Raw genomic sequence first — 7,381 nt, 5'->3', positions numbered from 1 at the left:
CCTACGGACACAGCTGTCATCAAGGGCAGAAGAGAAAGGTTCCCATTGCACGTGGCCACCTCTCTCTCCTTAGCAACCTACAGTGACTACAAGGGGCTCAGGTAGTGACACGCGAGCCAGATGCAGGACAAAAGGCCCCAAGTTGCAGAGGGGCCAGGTGAGCTGCTGGCTGGCATTCAGCAGCTTTCAAAATACTTTCTCCAGGCCACGTGAAAGAGCCCTCAGAGACCTGATGGAACAATATTCAGCCCCTTGAGGCTTTCTTACTGGGAGACCTGTGAGTCAGAGAGACAAAGGCAGCACTGGGAGCACGTGGCACCCAAGAATCAGTGCACACCATGCACTTCACCCAGCACTGTCACGCTGGCTGATGGAGAGCTGAAAGATTGCTGAGCTATCACCACCAAGTATGAGCAAGTAACAAGGAAATGAAGACTGGGGACTTACACCCCAGGCTCAGGGACAGGATTCCACTCTGCCCATTGACCTCGAGGGCCTGCAGGGACAAGTGAGATCAGACACGGGTGAGCAGAGCAGAGCTTCCTCTGCATGTCGGGGCCTTCTTCTGCCTCAGTGACCTGCAGGGTGCTGGCGGGTCAGGGAATGACATGGCCCAAAGAAGGTCTGGGTTCTCTCAGCTGAAGAGAGGCAGGGGCAACCTTCCCACTGAAATGTGGCAGCTCTCCCAGTAACAAACTACTCATCGTTGATCTGTGTAAGACCTCCAAGGTACAAGCAGGTTAGGAAGACCTTGAGAGGATCTGAAATAAAACCGTATGCTACTGGGGCACTAATTTTTCTGCCTTTGTGGAAACAGGCACTCAGAACCTACCTCTGGGTTGATCCCTAGGCACAAGACCCGGATTCAGACTAACATCGGAATAGGGCGCACCAATGTCAGCATCTAGGATCAAGAAGAACTGATAAGTTCCCATTGCTGGGGATGTCGTGATCTTCTTCTCCCTTAGAAACTGGAGGTGGGTCAGGGAATGGGGCAGGAGAAAGACTCAGGTCGCGATTTCACAGTTGCAGAGCGGCCGGGAGGACCTCTTGGCTGCCACCTGGCAGCTGACATAATACGCTCTCCATGCCACGTGCAACAACCCTTCCGGACCGCACGGAAGGAGCAGCAGCCCTCGGGACTGTCTTACTGGGACGCCTCTGGTGTCCACAAAGGAAGGTCACACCGAAGCACCGGAGGAAAACACACCTGTGTCTTCTTCTGGGCTGTGGGTCGGGGCTCGGTGTTGGAAACTGGGATTCGTCTAGGGGAAGTACCACGAGGCTGGAGCGGAAATGCTCACGCTTTTCCCAGCACACATCTTCAGAGCTCTCCCCAGGACATCACCCAGGGTGAAGGCTGTGCTCCAGCCAGCAAGCGGCAGAGCCGTGGCCCGGCATGGCTGGAGCCAGCCCTGGGGAACAGCGCTGCCACGGGCTCTTGCCCGGCTCCTGCGGTGCTGCCCATCACCCTCTGCCTAACGTCCACCACGGAGGGTGGCCCCAGGGAAGGGTGGCGTAGGGCCATGGCGACGCAGCCTGACTTCAGGCCCCCCGTGCCGCCCAGTTTTGGCCTCGTCTCTGTCCACTCACCTGCTCCCTGTGCTCGGAGCGGAGCAGCACAAATCTCACAGGTACGCAGGGCCATCAGTAGGAGCACCACGACAAGGCGGGCAGGGGCCGTGGCCCCCCACACTCGTGCCATGCTGCCACCACCACCGCTGCAGCCACAGCAAGTGCTGCAGTTGGGGCAGGCGCAGAGCAATGCCTGTGTCATGGGACAGCATCGCAGTGGGGCATTGTGACCTCACGGCCCCGTGAAGCCGGGTGGAGGCTCCCCGCCCCTCTTGTGATGCGCTGCACCAGGGCTGCTGGGGCCGGTGCTTACATCATAGAAACACGGACTCATGGAATGGCTGGGGTAGGAAGGTGTGGAAAGTGTAAAGTGTTGTTTCTGCACTGATCACTGAAAAGGGGCAATTGATCTAAAGAATTAAGCTGTAACATACCTTTAGAATTAGCTGATGTGGAATGTAAGAATAGCACATACATATTAGTAGCATATTTTAGAAACATAGTTACCGGGTTGCCTAACAAAGACTTTCTCACAAAGCTGCAATAGAATTTAAATGTTTTAAACAGTGTGGGTATAGTGTTCTGAACTAGGAAACAGACTGTGAAGTTGTTCATTCGACCGGCAAGAGTGAAATATATTTAACAAACTTTCAAGGAGTCAGGGCCTCGACACAAAGCAGAGCTGTCCCACTCTGTGGGAATGTGAGGATGCCACGTGCAGGCTGCAGGATACTCCCCTCCATCCTCCTTTTGAGCTCATCTCCATGCAAGGACAGATAAATGACCAGAACAATGACCCAGTGTAACAGGGGCTGTGTGTCAAGGGGGGTAATTAAACAATTAAGAGGCTAGGGTTGTAAAACAGTCATCAGAGAGTTATGATCAAACACTTGTCAAGAAAGCAATTGTTAGAAGGCAATTAATCAATTAAGATATTTGTGTCTGAGCAGTAGGAGATTTGTGCTTACTTGGTATTTGTATGACTAGTGAAGCGTCGCAAAAGAGTGTGAGCCTGCAGTACTCAGCCAGTGAGGAACCAGGGCAGGAAGAGATCAGCGTCGGGCAATAGGGGATAAAAGGTGGAACACTGCTTTCTCGGGGCGCTCCTGCTTGCAATCCTGCTGGGGACGCCCGCCATTGCAATCGCGAATAAAATCTGCTTTATCAGAGAAACTGCCCTGGAAAATTATTTGGATATTTCCAACAAAGGGACGTCAAAGAACTTGTACCACCCGCTGAGTCAGCCTGCCCAGAGCTCCCTCTAGCCTGGCCTTGAACGCTCCCAGGGACGGGGCATCCACAACTTCGCCTGGCAAACATCTATAGTGCCTCGACAGCCCCGAGAGGGAATGCTTTCCATCTCGGTGTGCCCATGACACCTCAGGCCACCGAGGATGAGATGTGATATAGAAACGCGGTCTGGATCCAGGACGCTGTTGCACAGGTCACCCACGCATGTGAAACGTGCTGCAATTCAGCAAGCCAAGCGGATGAAGCCCCTCTGGTACAAAGGATGATGGCTGAAATATGAACGCAGGGAGGTAGACCCTCCCACAAACCTGCCAAGCCTAGTGTCACGTGCTTACACTTTAATCAGTAGATCTGCAGTTTCACCTATTTTCTTTCAGTTTTCCAGTACCTCGGCTAAGGACATCCCCTTTCCTACACCAGGCGTATTTCCCATTGTTAGTGTGCTTCCATCCCTGAATTTAGTAGTGGAAATGTAAGACCCGCCGCTTAGCACCTCCCGGCCGCAAAGTCCAAGTGAGCTCAGCCACTGCTGGCAGCCGGACGCTTGGTGGCGAGAAGGTCTGACGGCCATTTCCAACAGAATTAGTCACAGGCCTGTTTTTCCTTTACACAAGGTAATCCATAATGCAGAACTTCAGCTGACTCTGCTGACCTGTGTATTTATTCAGACAAGACAAGTTCTACTCCAGAAACAGCATAAAAAGACTCCTTTCTTAAAAAGGGCATTTTCTACTTTCTCACCCTCAGCTTAAGCCCCACCTATGAAACACAAAATCTGATAGTAAACTAAGCAAAAATGTTAAACGTTTAGCTAGTGAGCTTTTAAACAAATCTTTGCAGTTCACATGACCAGCTCAAACCTTTTGGAAACAGACCAACTGGTTCATATCAGTCAAAAACTTTGGCAGAGGTTTATTCAGAATGAATCTGCTTCCACCTGAAGAGCCACATGACTGTGGGACAGAGTCCCGCCTCATCCCAGCATCAGCCAGATGTGGCCTCTGCTCTCTGTGTAAGACTGAGCAGCACAGGAGTCTGTCACCTCCATCCCTTCAACAGTCCCAATGGAATAAGTAAAAAAGTTGCCAGTTTTCGTTATATTCCAGAAATTCACATAGCAACCTGACACCCCACGATCATAACATTTGAACAAGCTTTGACGAGGGGTGTGCTTTGTCTCTTTGCTTTGTTATCAGGAAAGAACAAGTGTGCACCAGAAAGACAGGTGAGTGTGCATTCACATCTCACACCCAAAGCAGAAAGGCTCCTACTGCCCGGGCAGCAGGGAGAAAGGCAATTCAGTTGCTGCTCAGTACCTCCACGTAGCACAACGCTTACCACTGTAATTAGAGCTCACACCCCAAATCAACTTATTTCAGGTTACTCTGACTAAGTAGCTTAGCTTATCCTGTCTAAGGCACTTGAGGAATTCACGTGCAGCTACGGGGCTATAAAAATCCAGGTCCTGCCTTAATAACCAGAACTCGTCCTGCACTCAAGCTCCTTAAAGCTCTCACAGGGAACGAAGGCCCTGCCCCCCCACACCTAAGTGAAAGAACTCATATACGTTAGTTCTGAAATCGAGATAACTGTAACATTCAAATTAAATCACTTTTTCCTACCCAGTACCCACTTCTGAAAACAGTAACAGGAAGGTCAAGCTTGCTCATTCTGTGGTAAGAATGAGCGTGTTATACTGACAGTTATAGGCTATATATATTTCTATAATCCCAGCCTGATATCAAGGAAGCTACTTAATTCATTCAGAGGATACAAGACTTGAAGTTATGCTCTTTACTCGGAAGAATCAGCAAAACAGTTTGATTTCTACCCCGTCCTGTTTTCTAAGCATAGAATTACTTTGTTATTTTTAGACTCCTTTATGGTTCATCTTGATGTTCACATTAATTAACCCAATACCCATCTCATTCTTACCAGTCTTTCCATTAATTATGTGCATCTGCTGTACAAAATTCAAACGCAAAGTGAATAATATACAGACAACACCAAGATAAGCATACTCAGTTTTGATGTCACTTTTCCAAAATGAAGGACTGAACCCCATCTCAGAAACCACCTTACCTGAAGAAAATTAGTGACACCGTTTGTAAAAGAATACTAAAAATATTAATGCGCAAATTATTAATATATGCCTTGGTCTTTTTTTCCCCTCCTCCAAAGACTCACGCTGCCTTCCATTAGAAACATTCACACACTTCACAAAGCTATGACTTCTTTTCCAGAATAATTTGCTGATCTCATATTATTACAATAGAACATGAGCCACTTTAAGTCATGCATCATTTTCTGATCTCCCCTTATCTGGGTTTCATTTCCTTTATTGTCTTTACCACAGCGTAAGCTGAAGTTACTGCTGTTTTCACAAGAGTATCCAGAATGAAAAAAGCATCTTGACTTAACATAAACCCACCCGATGACTATTAGCATTACATCACTTCCGCAGCTTTTAAAAAGATGTCATTATCTCCTCCGATGCACTCTGCCTGTGGCTTTTTTATTTATTTATTTTTTTAAGGCCACGTCAAACAAGAGAACATTTAATTGTCCCATTCCCCTCTGAGCCCCTCTAACAGCTCATCACCTCACATGAACCACACAGAAAGATAGCGGACAAGTTAAAAAGAAATAACATTTTAACAACTGAAATTTCCTGTAGTTTGCAAGGGTCCTAAATCAGGTGATTCTATTCCCTTAGTAAGTTTGGATGGAGAAAAACACTGATGCTTCAAACAGCCATTGTTGTACGGGGGAGGGAGGAAGAGAAGAAGAAAGAAAAATTCCATGCCTTCGGAAAGTATCAACTACACGTTCTTTACTCTTATTATCTTTTACCAGATACATCTTTACATCCTTTTTTGTCCACTCCACTCTTTTTAGTGGAAATCCCATCCCACACAGCCTAATCAAAATCCTCAAGCGTCACTTTACGCCCTTAAGATTTATGTCCACAGAGCAGTAAGAGCCAATAATAAGCAAGCAGGTGGCAAGCCGCAATTACTACTTCTGAATGTCTCCTTACACATACAAACACAGTACTCACGTAACTCCAACCCAGCATGATTGCATTAATGATCCTATCCTTTATCTTTCCCGAGTTGTCACATTTTGCCCTTAAGACCTCAACTATCTAATCCATGCCTGCTATGAGAAGGACTGAGAAGACACAACACAAACACGATGAGATCAGCATTTTGGAGCGTCACTGCAGTAAAACGATTGGAGAAAAAAGAACTATTAAACCAGTACAGTATTAGAGGTAAAAGAGTACGTGGGTTAGTTTTTCCTATTATGCTTTCATTCCAAAAAAACGGAGAAAAGGCACATTTCAGGTATGCCAAGCTGCTGAAGCATACGTTCCGCTTATGTTCCATTTATACTAGCAAACTAAACACCAATTTTTATTCTCTTCCTACCTCTGGGGATAACTGTTAACATAACTTATGGCAACACGAACCATCTTATAGGCAGAGACTGAAGAGTACTACAAAGCAAACCTCCATCTTTCCAGCTCTAATTTTAACACTGGAATACCTGTCACCTTGAGAAACGTTAGGGTTGCAAGATAAAGTTCTACAGCTACAAGACTTTAAGGTATAGCTACACTGTATGGCATGAAGCACAATCAAATACCATCCAGTCCTTCAGAAAACTCAAGTTCTCTTTCAGAATATTATGAAACTGACTGCTTTAATTTATTCAGGAGTAACAGAAGAAAGTTTGAATTTAGCCACCCCTTTACCAGGCAGCATAAATAAACTTGTCTTGACAGTAATCCTGTTTGGTTTGACACTCTGAAGAAAGTAACTGCCATTCCAAAAGCTTTCTCTGAACAGTCTACTTTCCAGAACACCGGAACCAAAATTCCAGTAAGCAGACTGTGGTCACTTCCACCTTGTACAGAATTAGAAAGACATGAAGCAGTTTCCCTTAGTTAATGTGTAGTCTTTAACACACTAACAGTTTCGAAAAAGAGAAATAGCAGCAGTTGGTTCAGTACTATTTGAGACAAACTGTAAATACTCAAACTGTTTGACAGAAGAAATACACGCTCCTTTCATAAGCGGTTTTGAAATAAAAACCTAAAGTCATCCTACTTTTTTTTCTTTTCTTTTCTTTCTTTTTTTTTTACCCTCCAGTCATTCATTGCTATACTACATCAGGCCATAAAAACATGTGTGTGAACTTGCGCACACACAAATGCACGTGTACTGGAAGCTTCTCTACAAGTAGGTATGCCACTTCTGATTGATCATCAAACAGCATCTAAAGATTACAGAATTTCCTCCTCCTAGTATTTCAATACACCCCAGAGAAGATTTCACTATATAACAAGTCATATTTTTAACTGCTGTCAGAAGTCATAAAACTCCAAAAGAAATGAGTTTCAGTGCGGAATATAATAAAGTAATAGACAACTAACAGAAACTCTGTTTTCCTCTTGAAAGAAATCAGACAAGTCACACCACCAAACCCACCAGAACTGCACAGAAGAAAACCACTTAAAACTGACCTGAATGACTATTTTCAGAGCTTT

At 45.8% G+C, this 7,381-nt stretch overlaps 1 protein-coding gene across 3 annotated transcripts in view; it reads left to right on the top strand.

Moving 5' to 3' along the window:
• Positions 1 to 7,381, top strand: part of LOC109370276 — a 15,886-nt gene that overhangs the window by 1,898 nt on the left and 6,607 nt on the right. The gene's annotated exons all lie outside the window — the stretch shown is intronic.

This window comes from Meleagris gallopavo, chromosome 16, assembly GCF_000146605.3.
Source record: "Meleagris gallopavo isolate NT-WF06-2002-E0010 breed Aviagen turkey brand Nicholas breeding stock chromosome 16, Turkey_5.1, whole genome shotgun sequence".
Taxonomy (NCBI): domain Eukaryota; kingdom Metazoa; phylum Chordata; class Aves; order Galliformes; family Phasianidae; genus Meleagris; species Meleagris gallopavo.
The sequence above is the reverse complement of the archived record's forward strand: the minus strand, read 5'-3'. Positions and strand labels throughout refer to the sequence as shown.